This window comes from Castor canadensis, chromosome 12 (assembly GCF_047511655.1).
Source record: "Castor canadensis chromosome 12, mCasCan1.hap1v2, whole genome shotgun sequence".
Classification (NCBI taxonomy): domain Eukaryota; kingdom Metazoa; phylum Chordata; class Mammalia; order Rodentia; family Castoridae; genus Castor; species Castor canadensis.
This window is the reverse complement of record NC_133397.1, coordinates 37,145,758-37,159,747: the sequence shown is the minus strand read 5'-3', so window position 1 is coordinate 37,159,747 and position 13,990 is coordinate 37,145,758. Positions and strand designations below refer to the sequence as shown.

The following is a 13,990-nucleotide window of genomic DNA, read 5'->3' as shown; positions in this document are numbered from 1 at the left end:
ACCTGGACTACAGAGTGAAAGTCTCTCAGAAAAGAAAGGGAAAAAAAATGACAGGCATGAACTTCCATATATCAGGCAAAATAGCATCAAAATATACAGAAAAAATATACAAAATATACAGAAAAAATATATACTAAAGACATATTTGGGATAAAAAGTTGTCATAACAGGACAATTTAACTAACCTCAAATTTTAAAGGGTCAGGTAAACCAAACATAAATAGGGTTATAAAGGATTTTAATACCATATTTAAAAGCTTGGGTAACTATAAACCTTTACTCTACAAACAAAGTAAGCATCTATTTCAAATAGCTACATAACATTTACAAAAATTGATCGTATTTTAGGCTACCAAGATACTTTCAATTCCATAAAATAGCAATCTTTCTAGGCCATGTTCTAACCAAATTACAAGCATAGTAGAAATTTAAAGTAAAAATAATGGCTGAGAGTGTGAACAAAACAAAAATTAAAAACTCATTTGATGCCCAAAGATAAGAAAACATTATCAATATCTAAGTAGACAAGGCAGGCTCCATGGCATGGGTCTGTAGCCCCCACTCTAGGGAGGCTGAAGCAGAAATATCACTTGAGCCTAGGAGTTTGAGGCCAGCCTGGGCAACATAGTGAGATCCTGTCTCAAAAAAGAAAGACTTAAGTAGATGAAGCTCTCAGAGGAAATACTGTGATATATTAGACAATGAAATTGTTATACATAATATACAAGCAAGTCTTCTAAAATCAGTAAGTGAAGATGGTAGAAAAAGAGGTAAATGATTTAGAAAAACAAGCATTTTATAGAAGAAAAAGTAGAAATGAACAGCACACATGGAAAAAAAAGGTCTGTCCTCACTAATAATAAAGAAATCCCAACTGGAACAGCAGTGCCCTGTCATTCCCGGTATCTTCCTGGCTCAATTAAAAGACCATGCTCACCCGGACTGCCACAGTTGCTAAGGAGCAGTCATGATTAGACCCAGGTATAACTGTAGATTGGTACATTGTTAGAGGGAGTTTAATAGTATCTATGGAAATTTTAAGTGTATATACCAACTGAACCAGTAATTCCACTTCTAGGAATTTAGCCTGTAGAAATATTTACGCACATAGGCAAAGATATATGTATGAGGTTATTCCTTTCAGTGTTGTTTAGAATAAGAAAAGGAGCAACCTAAATGTCCACCAAAGGATTAGCTAAATAAATATTTATACCTCCACATACCATGCAGCAATTAAAAATAATGGAGTAGATCTATGTGAACTAACATGCTAAGGTATTCATGATATATTATTACCTAAAAAAGTAAAACAGAATATCTGGAATGATTCTTCTTTAAGCTATAATGATAGTTATTATTAATACATATAAATATATACTTTTTGTATGTTTAGAAAGCTTTGCTGTGCATTCCAGTCTCTGCTGTGTACAGGGACCTGGGCTGGGTGTTCAATAGTGAGGAGTAGGGACTGGCCAAGAGCAGATCACATGCTCTAGTCTCTGTAACCTTGACAGGGAAAGGGATCCAGAAGAGTCTCTGCTGAAAAGGAGAATCAATGGAGATGAATAACTGATGGAGGAAAGCATGTAAGGATTGCAGTCCCCAGATGTTGATTTCTACCCCACATAGCAAAATCTCTGTGCAGCTCACTCACTTTTAAAAGTGGTTTTAACTTGATTTCCCCTGACCCATAGTGTCAATATTGGCCTGGTCAAAATGGTTTGGTCTCCAGTGTACGGTTAAGTTATCTAAAATTCAAACAAAACTCAGTGCTTGTGTTTAACCTAGCACCCTTTTTCCAGGGACTGTCATGACTCTCCCATTCCAAGGGGCATCTGAAAGTCTAAGGATAAAGGTAAATAGCAGTTGTAAGTAATAGTCAGTATACTGACAATCATTGTCCTTGCACAATGAGATCCCTGAGCTCCAGAGCCCTCTCAGTCCCCAGTCCTGCTGTTTTGGGCTCCTCTTACTTGCTTCCCTGCTTCTGAGCTTCTGCCTCTGGGCTTCTATATGTTGATCTGTCATTTTCTCCCACTCTTACCTCTCTTTCTTTTTCCTCATTTTGCTCTCACTGGTCATAACATGTAATTAAAGTTTATATATTTGGGTGTTGGTTATAATTACTAAATAAGGTTTTAGGTTCCTTCCTGTAATTTAAATAGCAGGGAAATTTAACTTTTTGTGTGTGTATTGCTTATTTTTGATAGGTGGCCTTAAGTTAATTTTTAGCCATGTGAATCATTGACCTTCACCTTGAGCAGGAAGAAAGGTCTCCCATATATGGAATAAGCTCATGCTCATCTTCCTAGAACAGATGCCAACTGGCAAGATAGGGAGTAGGATGGATTGAAGTGGGAGTAGAGGAGGATCCCACGAAGTTGACCAATCAGAGAAGGAGGCTCAGAGCTTCCTATGCTGCCCAAAACCTAGCCTTTTAGATCAGAGCCCAGCTGACAAGGAAAAAGTCTGCCCTTCACCTTAGACTGGCCGCCTGACTCCTCAACAGCCAGAAGCATCTCTAACAGAGCATGGTTTGGGTGCAAAGACTGGGCCCTGGTGGCCTTCTGCATCTCCTAGTAGGAGCTGACACTCCATTTTGGCTCCCTTCGTAGGGTCTGGGAAATTCTTTGACCTCCCCTGTATTAGAACCTTCCAGTTTCTACTGGCTGCCTTGAGGGACTCTGATGTCTGCCTTCTCTCATTGTTTCTCTGCCTTTGTTTATCCATCCCCACTCTCACCCACTAACAAGGGACCTCTACCCATAAGCTATGAGGTATTTTCCCATCTGGGAAGGAGACCTGGGCAGAGTACTGCCATCTTAGAGGCTACTGATCTAAAATCAGGAGTCACCTCTATCATGAACTAGTTGGTTCCACTCTTTTAGTCTTGGTTTTATCATCTAAAAAAATGGGGGGTGGTCACATATCTCACAGAATATTAGAATATGAAATGAAAACAAATGTCAAACAATGAACAAAATGGGCTGGTGGTATGGCTCAAGTTATAGAGTAAGTACAGGGCCCTGAATTGAACCCCCAGTATCACAAAAAAATTAAACAGAACAAGGTGCCATCTTCAGTCCAAATGCTAAATGACATTATAGCATTTTGTTGTTGTCCTTTGTTTTGTCTTGAGGACAGGCCTGGCCACGTATCCCAGGCTGGCCTGTTACTTGCTCTGTAGCCCAGACCGGCCTCAAACTCACCATCCTCCTCCCTCAGTCTCCCAAGTGCTGGGATTATGGGTGTAATGCACATCTGGCTAACTAAATGGCTTTTTTTTTTTTTTTTTTTTAATGCTGGAAGACAAGAAACTTACTGTTTGTTGTAGAATCCTTTTCATTCTCCAAACTAGGAAACCTTACCAGTTTATTTTGGAGACATCTTTTTATTCCTCCTCTCATGGGTTCATGAACTTCTGTATTATCTTTCCTCTCTTTTTTCAGGTAGAGGAGAATTTAAAAGAAACAGAAGGCATATGTACTGTTCCTTGACATTTCTCCATATGTTTTGGTAGAAAGGGGCTTGATTCTTTCACAAGTTTGACCTAATGGTTTATGACCCTGTAAAGGAGGCCGTGATGTGAGTTTGAGGGCTGTACTTGCCAAATGGCAATAGTTGCCCAGAGATTTTCAAATCAGGTCTCTCATCTTTGATGAGAATGAAATAACACCACCTCACCCACACACAGCCCATTCTTTTTGCTGAGCAAAGTCCCATCAGGCATTTAGTAATGGGGCTAGAAAATTGATAATGAGTGAGACCTAAGAATCTGAGCTTTCCTGAGTGTGTAGGAAACCGAATATGAGAGGCCATAGCATTCTGACTCCAATACTTGGCAAAGCTTGTACATTCCCTTGGTTACAGCCATTTGGGGCTCAGAAATCAGAGAGGTTTAGCCACAGCTTCTGTCAGTAGTGGCTGGGGGACCCCGAGCCCCACTTCACCTTGCAGTTCTGTTCAGTCCTTTACAACACCACAGCAGTACAAACAATGAAAAGAAGCCACACCCATGTAAATTCATGTAGGGAAGAAGGCAGACTGTGATCAAAGCCTCCTGTAACCCAAGAATTCCTCAGCAGCTCTAGTTCCTTAATAATTATGGTTTGGAGATTTGCCAGGAAACAAAACCACTTAGCATGCTGTATTTAACAATGCACAGTTTTCTGTGTTCATAATGGTCCCTGTGCAGAGCAAATAAGCACCTTGAACAAAAGGTAGGATATTTATGTGTGTGTATAAAATAACTTGCACCTATCTTAACCCTAAGCATGTCTTCAGAAAGGAATGTGGTATTCCCTCTGTGTAAGTCCTGTCTTACGAATGAGTTGGAGAAGGCCTGTATTTCTCTCCTCTCCTTGGGCTTTAAAAAAAAAAAATCTTATTTAACCCAAAGTTGCCCAAACTTAGTAGCCAAATTTGTCCTTTGGTTAATTTTGGAGTTTGGGTTTTTTGGTTTGTTTTAAATATCTGCCAACATTCTGAAAAGCCAGCATTCCAAGGAGAATGTTTTGGGAAATGATACCAACGGGGCTGGAAGCAAGGATTTAGACCAGTGGGAGGATGGACAAAACATCTGTGTGTAGGGGAGGCCCAGGTCTCTGCAGTGGATGTGAGGAACCTGGGATCCTGGTTTTCTGTGTCAGTGTTTGTTTAGTCAGAGTTGTCTTACAAGCCCTTGCCGTTGGGGAAAATTAGAGAAAAATGGCTGCCTGGGGGACGGTTCATTAGAGCTAAACTTTAAAAGATGGGCAAAATTTTAGAGGGCAGTGATGGGAAAGATGGGGAGAGCATTCCAGAAAGACTGGGGTGGCAAAGTTTGAGGCCTGTTCAGAAACGGAATAAGTTAGAGTAGTGTAAGCCTTAAGTACATGAGTTTGGGAGGATGAGATGAAGTTGGATGAAATGGAGGACCCAAGCCAGGCATGGTGGTGCACAGCTGTAATCCCAGGAATCAGGAGGCAGAGACAGGAGGATTGCAAGTTCAAGGATTATATAAGTGAGACCCAATCTCAAAAAACAAACTTAAAAAATGGGGACTGGGGATAGCTCAGTGTAAAAAAAGGAAGCAAGGAAGCAGGGATGAAGGAAGAAGGGAGGGAAAGAAAAGAAAGAAATGGGGATCTTAGGATCAAATAGGATTCTTTCAGATGCTGAAGTCTAGCCTAATCTGCTGGACAGAAGGGCATATTGAGTCATATAACAATTCCAGGGCTAGGGGCTAGCTTCAGATATGGCATAATTCAAGGGTCAGACAGTATCCCAAGGACATGGTTTCTTCCATTTCTCTTCTCTGCTTCTAGATTGTTTTCAGACGAACTTACACTTAGGAGCTCGGGATGGTGATAGCATCTCTAGCCTGTACATCTTCATTTATTTAAGTCCTGTGTCAAAAAAATCCCAGTGCATTTTCTGCATTTTTCTGGCTCTAATTGGGTTCTAGGCCATCCCTTGAACTAGTTCTGGAGTCAAGGATTGCCTATGCCTTCATTGACTTAGTCCTAGGGCAGGCACCCATGCCCAGAGTGGAAGGTATTCCAAAACACAGGTACTGAAAGGTGAGGAGGGACTGCCTCTCCAGGGTAATTGGGGTTCAGCTGTCCAAAGGAAAGTGAATAGAACCTGGACAGCAAAAACAACAGATGTCCACTAAAACCTGGAATGCCAAGTCAAAGAATCTGAATATCATTTGCATTATAGAACCCATAACGATTTCGAACAAATAAGTAGCATGATCAGAGCTATGTATTAATATTAATTCTACTACAGTTTAATCACTTGCATGTGCTTGGTGCATTATAGGAGCTTCATAAATACATATTGAATGAGCGAGTGAAAAACAAAATAAATGGGTGGATTGCGGAGGGTAGAGATCGGTGAGAATATAGTTGAGAGACCATTGGAATAGTGTGGGAGGGGAACTAGCAAAAGAAGTAACAAAGACCCATCAAGAAAACTGAGACGTTCCATTCATAAAACCCTCATAAGGAAAAACTATTAGGAGAGCAGGGTTGATCAACCATGCCAAATACTGTTGGAAGGCCAGGTATTGGAGGATGGGGATTGGGAAAAGGTCAAGAGGAGAATTGAGAGAAAAGGTTCAGTAGTAGCAGGTTAGAAGCCAACCTCCAGGAGTTTAGAAGTAAGAAGTGGACAAATAAAGGGCCCAAGTGTGGGCTACCCTGTCACATCTATCCGCTCATCCTCCCCACTTGACACTTAGCAGAAGAGGTGCTCCTTTTCTCCACACATCCTTCATGCAGCACCTTGGGCCTCCTGCATGGCTTTTGTCCAATCATGAGTCCCTTTTCTCCCCATTTCTTCAGACTCTTCATCTCCTGCTCCAGTGGTTCCCTCTCCCATAAATGTCCTGGAGCCTTTGCAGCCTTCATGCTAGTGTTTCAAAAGAATCATTAGAGAAATACTGAAGTCAGGGAAGGCAAAGTTTGAGCTTAAGTTGGACCGCCTCTGAAGAAGACAAGATGATCTGTAGGGAATGAGTGGACAGGGAAAGGCTGGAACAGTGGCTATAGAGGTTCTGTGAGGAGTCACCAAAAAAATGAATGAAAGGATTACCAGTGAGAGTCCAGCTGAGACTGGTGTAAACTGATGGAGAACCTGATCAGTACACTTCCTCTGTTTAGCTGGAAATGGTGGCTCAAAGTGGATTGGACTGGGGAGAGGCAGTGATAGAACAGTGTTGAACCTGGTAGCGAGTCAGGTTGCCTGGAAGAGTATCACAGGTTATGGGTGCCCTGGACATGTAGAAAGAGGCAAGTGGAAAAGGGTCAGGATCTAGGATGTGGTCAGGATTAGGGTGAGCAGATGCTCAGTGGAAGAGGTAGAAGGTTAAACAGTTGTGTTAGGAATAGTGGAGAGTCCATATGGTATGGGAGCCATGTGTATAGACTATGTGGTCTAAATTTCAATTCCTACCTGTGTCTATTGTACCTCATTAAGGAAACAAGACTCATAAAACTTTTAAAAGGTCATTGTAGCACTTATGATAGTGCCTCACACATAAGTGCTCAATAAACATTAGTAGTGATGCTGAATATGTTCATTTCAAAGTAATGATAAAACTTAGAATTTGAGATCTTGGGTTGAAACAATTCTAAATCATGGCAAGTTCTTAGATACTGTAAGTGGTTTTGGGGAGTCAAGTGAAATTGGAGATGGAGAGTGTTGAAACTGAGATTGAAGGATGATGAAAATGAATGCTGGCAGGGACATCTTTATAGATGCTGCAGTCATTGATAGAATGGGGAAGACCAGCCACAAAAAGGCCAGATCTGCAGGTCAGTAACAACAATGGAGGTGCTTAGGATGGACTTGAAAGGAAGACAGAATGCTGAGGGAGGGGGAGAGATGGTCCGGAAGTGACAGGAGGAATATGCTAGTCTGTCTAAGTCAAAGACAGACTAATTTTCCTCAACTGGAAAATTAGGAGCATGGCAGCTTCTGCCAGGAGGAGGAAAAACACAAAAAGAATGAAAAACATGAAGGATATGCACAACAGAACAGGTTTTCACTGAGAACTATTTTTCATAATAGCTTCCCTCTCTGCCCCGCCGAACCCCTGAGATTGAACCTAGGGCCTCAACATGGTAAGTAAGCACTCTACCACTGAGCTGCACTCTCACCCCCCCTCATAAATAGCTCTTAAGAAAACTGTTCCCTAAGCTTGGGCACAAATCTGAATAAGGCCAGAGGGTGAGGGAGGAAGCAAAAAAGGGACTTTAGAGTAGATTCCAGAGGACGCTGTTCCCTCACCTGGAGTGTAAGATGAACAGACAAGCTGGCTCACGACTGTGGCGGGTGTTGAACATGCCCCAGCTGGATGCAGCTCCACAGAGGCCGCACCCCATCACCCTCTCTGGGGAGTAGCTCTGCTCTTTCTGCAGTATTTCCCAGTTCAGTGCCACTCAAGCAGCTGACAGAGAGGGGCCTGGAGAACTGGGATCCTGGCTTCTCTTCTACAGAGCTGAAAGCAACGAATGGCTTTAAAGGAGAAGAAACAGGACACCAGCCAGCTTTGTGGCTGCCTTCTTTTCCAAGAGCACTGCTCTGTAACGTAATTGTATTCTGACATTTTTTTCACATGATGTCAGAGAATAGTGTCCCTTAAAAGCTTTCCTGAAAAAGCACAACTATAAAACAGACTCGGGCAATGAAATGGAAACCAGATAAGTGGGCCTGTGTAATTCAGGGAAAGAGATTTCTCTCTGCAGCTTTGTGATCCAATCTCCACTCTCCATACAACTCTATTTCACCAGCTCCAATTACATCTGAATCTTACCATGCAGCTAATTGCAAATGTAAAATGTTTTACTTTTGTTTCTGAATGTGATGTGGTTCAGGGAAGCAGTGGATTTCCCCTTGGTGGCTATGCAGACCACCCTCCTAGACATACAGCTACTCTAGTCCTCCTGTCCTAACCCTTGTCCTTATGTAAGCACAGGCCCTGGCAAATAGGGAAGAGGACCAGCCCCTCTTCATGCTTTTTTTGTTTGTTCATTTGTTTGTTTGTTGTGGTGCTAATAATGGAATCCAGAACCTTATGCATGCTATGCACATGCTCTGTCACTGAGCTACACCCCTGCCCTCACTTCTTTTTAACCCCTTTGTACTTCTTCATGTATGCTCCCTCTCAGGGTTAGTCTTGGGGAGCAGTACTCATTAAAGAAGTACTTCTTACCCTCCCCCTTTTCTTTAGTCCCTCAGGGGCACAGAGTGGAATTATTCATTGTCCTATTCTGGACACGTTCCTCTGATCCATCCCCTTGCATGTCCTTTCTTTTTTTTTCTTTTTTTGGTTGAGATGAAGCTCACAAAACATAAAATTAAGTATTCTAAAGTATACAGGTCAATGGCATTTAATACATTCACAATATTGTGCAACCATCACCACTATCTAATTCCAGAATACTTCACCACTCCCCCAAAAACTCTATAGGCATTAAGCAATCATTCCCCGTTCTCTCAGCCCCCGACAACTACCAGTCTGCTTTCCTGTTACCATGAATTTGCCTTCTGTAGATATTTCATGTAAATGATATCATATTATATATGTCCTTGTGCTTGACTTTTGTCACTGGGCATAATGTTTATAAGGGTTCATCCACATTGTAGAATGAAACAGCACTTTGTGGGTTTTGTGGGGTTTTTTGTTTTTGTTTATTTTTAGGTACTGACAATTGAGCTTAGGGCCTTGCATTTGCTAGGCAAGTACTCTGCCATTTGAGCTGTATCCCAGTTCTTTCTTTTTACTTATAAGTTTTATTAGGATATATTCATTATATGGGTGGGGATTTGTAGTGACAACTCCGATTAGACTTATATTGTACGTTATTTACATTGCCCCCATTGTCTCTCCACCTCAGCCCCCTCCCCACCCCACTTAAAGCAATTATAACAGGTTTTTTACTTCTGTTTTATATAGGTATCTGAAGTCCATCTACCATATACTACCACCTTAATCTCCTTCCTTCACCCTCCCTCTCCCCTGAACACACTGTGCCTATTTTACAGTCCTGGTTTTCATTATTAATACTTAAGTTGACTTTCAGAGGGGTGTCTTAATGTATGCCCACCGTGGGTGTGCTTTACTTTGATCTGTTCAGTCCCTTCAAATACTCTCCCTCATCTCTTTACCTCCCACCCTGTTTTTCAACAGCTTTCAATACACATCCTTATATCCTCTACCTTCACAATGCTCTATCCTTCTCTTTTCCTTTTCCTCTTTCCCTGAGTTCCACAGAGTAGTTCCACTGTTACAAACATGTTCGACTTCTGAGTTTGTATATGATAATGCTTGTTTTATTTATATGTTTATCTTTGGATCTCTTCCACATATGAGAGAAAACATGTGTCTTTTGTGTTTCTGATCCTGGCTAACTTCACTTAACATGATGTCCTCCAACTGCATCCATTTACCTTCAAACCTCATGTCATTATTCTTTGAGGCAAGTAATACTCCATGTGTTTATATACCACAATTTCATGATCCATTCATCAGTTGTAGGGCATCTGGGTTGTTTCCAGAGCTTGGCTATGGTGAATAGTGCTGCAGTGAACATCTGTGTACAGATGTCTGTATTGTATCCTGTCTTATGTTCTTTTGGGCAGATGCCCAGGAGTGGTATCACTGGATTATATGGCAGTCCTATCTCTAGTTTTTTGAGGAATCTCCATACTGGTTTCCATGATGGTTGTACTAATTTGCATTCCCACCAGTGGTGTGTAAAGGTCCCTGTTTTGCCACATCCTTGCCAACATTTGTTGTTGTTACCCTTGATTGTGGCCATTCTAACTGGGGTGAGATGAAATCTGAGTGTTGTTTTGATTTGCATCTCTTTTATAATCAGGGAAGTTGGATACTTCTTCATGTATTTACTGGCCATTTGTAGCTCTTCCTTCAAGAATTCCCTGTTTAATTCATGTGTCCATTTCTTCATTGGGGTGTTGATTCGTTGAGGGCTGAGTGTGAGTTCCCTGTAGATTCTTTTTTTTTTTTTTTTTTTTTTTTTTTTCGGTGCTGGGGACCGAACTCAGGGCCTTACACTTGCCAGACAAGAGCTCTTCCACTGAGCTAAATTCCCAACCCCGAGTTCCCTGTAGATTCTTGATATTAGTCCTTTATCGGATGAGTAGCCAGAAAAGATTTTCTCCCATTCTGTGTTCTGTCTCTTGAGTCTGATGACTGTTTCCTTTCCTGTGCAGAAGCTGTTTAGTTTGGTGCAGTCCCAAGTACCCCAGTTCTTTTGCTTTTAGTTTGTTTTTTAGACAGGATCTCATGTTTTTGCCTGGGCTGGCCCTGGATTACAAGTATGTACCACCACACCTGGCTTGTTTTTGAGATAGGGTCTCACTAACTTCTTCCTAGGCTGGCCTTGGACCTCAATCCTCCTGTCTGTGCCTCCCAAGTAGCTGGAATTACAGCACTTTCTTTTTTGGTTGAGTAATATCCCATTGTACATATATGCCATATTTTGTCCATTCATCCATTTGTGGATGGACATGGGTTGCTTCCACCTTTTGGCTATGAGTGCTGCTATTTATTTGTGTACAAGTTTCTAAGTACCAATTCTTTTGGGTCTGTACCCAGGAGTGGAGTTGCAGATATATGGTAATTGTATCTTTAACTTTTTTGAGGAACTAGAGGCCCTTTATTGATGGGTATTGTCCCTATGTCTAATCTTGGCAAGGAATAAGAGGCATGTATCGCTCCATTCTCACCTCCTCCCACCCAAGACACTAAGAGTCAGCCTGTTACCCTCATTCCTCTGCTAGATCTGAAAAGAACCTGAAAGCATAAGGCTGAGATATAGGAGTTTCTCTGGAAATGAGTAAGGTCATCAAAGAGAAGTTGGTAATCAGAGGTAAGACAGTTTGGATGAGAGTGGAGAGGTGCTGGGGTGCCAAGAAGATTCAGGGCCTCTAAAGAAGACTGAGGCAGAGGAAGAACTTAGTGAGATAGGACTCCACAGCCCAGAATGATGGAAGTTGTAAACCCCAAACACCCATGGCTAGTACAGCCAGTCTACTAGTAATGGGAGAGTGATACCAGAGAATGACAAACTTATTCCTACAACGGCAGGCAGAATGAGCCTTTGGTACTAAGGAGATATAGGACATTTGGGTTTTGTGGAGGGCTTTTTGCCAAGGCACAATCAGGTCAGTTTTTTCACAGTTCACCCTGACCACAGTGAAGGATAGCTTGGAGTTAAAGAAGTCAAACTTGGAAGCCAGGAAGCTGGGGAAAAGGCCACCATTGTTCTTAGAGGAAGAATGGTGAGGATGAACCAAGGCTACAGCAGTGGGATGGAGCAGGACCAAGTCTGAAAGGTGTTTCGGCGTACTGCTGTCAGAACAGGGAGCTGTGGTTACAGAGGTGAGGGCAAAGGCTGAGATGCCACTGAGAAGAAGGGCAACCCAGGAAGCAGCAGAGACAAGAGCTTCGGAGAGCTCCAAAACTCTGGGCGCACTGCCAAGAGATGTGAGTCATGAGGACCAAGCAGCCCTGAGTGCAGGGTCAGGGACAGGAGGGCAATGGGCAGGCCAGGGTCCTCTGGGAGTGAGGACTAGACACTCATGGGCTTGTCTCCTTTCTTTCTTTGGGCCTACAGACATTTTGAGATGAAGTCAGTACTTTTGACCTCATCATTGATCTGGAGGACATTGCAACTATGTAAATACAAATCTTTAATCTGAATTATACATCAGTTACTTTTAAAGTAATTTCAAGAGATTATTTTCCAGTAGAACTTCATCAGGTGTGTCATTCCTCTATTAGTTTTATGTAGAACAGTTAAAACATTTCTCATGTTCTCCCTTATTTTCTTAAGTAGCAGCTCTTTTATATATAAATTTAATAAGGGGAAATTTTTATATGTGGTCAAAATTTTTATTCTATAAGAGTTTTTCCATGGCCAGGCACTGGTGGCTCACACCTATAATCCTAGCTACTCGGGAGGCAGTGATCAGGAAGATCTCGGTTCAAAGCCAGCCCAGATAAATAGTTCTCAAAACCATATCTCACACCCAACACAAAGAAGGGCTGGCAGAGTGGTTCAAGTAGTAGAGCATCCGCCTAGCAAGGGTAAGGCCCTGAGTTCAAATCACAATACCACTAAAAAAGTAAAAGTTTTACCATGCTCGATTTTAGAATTTGTTGGTTTTATTTTTGTGTGCTTATTTTCACCAAGTCTCAGGTTGCCCAGGTATTGTTGGTATTACTTACCATTTTTATTGTTACTAACAAAATTACTTCTTTGGTTACTGTGAATTTTACATTGCCAGTGTCAGTTTAGTTTCATACTGGTTACTTTTACTAGTAACATTCACTCACTGCAAGGTCAAAAACAACCTGCTTCTTCCCAGAGGTACCATCCTGCATGGTGCTCCAGTGTAGCCCTGACTTAAATCTGTCCTGCAAGCAATAGTTTTCCTCCTGTTGAGTTGACTGAAAACCCAGAGCCTAACTGCCCCACTCTGAATCAATATCTCTTCTGAGGCTTCTTTGTTTTTGTTTTTGTTTCTGTTTTGCTTTCGGTTATGGTACTGGGGTTTAACTCAGGGCCTCATGCTTGCTAGTCTTGCTAGACAAGCATTCTACCACTTGAGCCACTCCACCAGCCTTGTTTTAGTGTTGGATATTTTTGAGATAGAGTCTTGCAAACTATTTGCCTGAATTGGCTTCGAACCATGATCCCTCTGATCTTTGCCTACTGAGTAGCTAGGATTACAGATGTGAGCCTGCCTCTTCTGTGGCTTCTTGAAAGAGAGGTTTCTGCAGGTTTCACTCTTCCTTTCCCTCAGCCCAACCATCTCTAAGCTCAGCCCCCTACTTCCAGCTGCCTAAAGCCATCCCATAGGGTGGTTCTGAGGCATGAGAAGTGTACAGTAACTGCAGAGTGTCTACTGAGGAATTGGATCACAGCAGACAGATAAGAAGAGCCTCAGGAAGCCTGGGTGCAAATTCACTTTCAAATGTTCAGTATAGAGCACTTGCCTAGTATGCATAAAGCTCTGTATTGTATCCTCAGCACCAGAAAAAAAAGTAAAAGAAATTTTCAGATACTTTGAAATCATAAGCACCTAACATTTTGAACACAATTTTTAAGTCATAAAATCACTTTGTGTATTTAAAATATGTAACAAAGTTTCAATTAGTGGTAGAGCACATATGCCATAGTGATGTATAGATCATATCACTTAGTAATGTCATGGCCATCTCACTTTGTGTAAAGACACATTTCTCAAAAGGCATCCATATTGTTAAGTGACACATGACTGTACCTTGATTTGTACTGTCTGTGTTTACCCTGTTTAGAGCTGTAAAAGCGTGGAGTGGGGTACTATAAGGGAACTTTCTAGATTCTGTAGAAGGCTGTATAAGTCCTCAGGAGAGATCATTGCTATCATGAATTTTTTCTATTTAAATTTTCTAGTCTTTAATTAGGCTTTAGCCATTTGTACCCACTAC

At 41.7% G+C, this 13,990-nt stretch overlaps 1 protein-coding gene across 8 annotated transcripts in view; it reads left to right on the top strand.

Moving 5' to 3' along the window:
• Thada (THADA armadillo repeat containing) overlaps positions 1-13,990 on the top strand; it is a 321,031-nt gene that overhangs the window by 293,144 nt on the left and 13,897 nt on the right. The window lies entirely within an intron of this gene.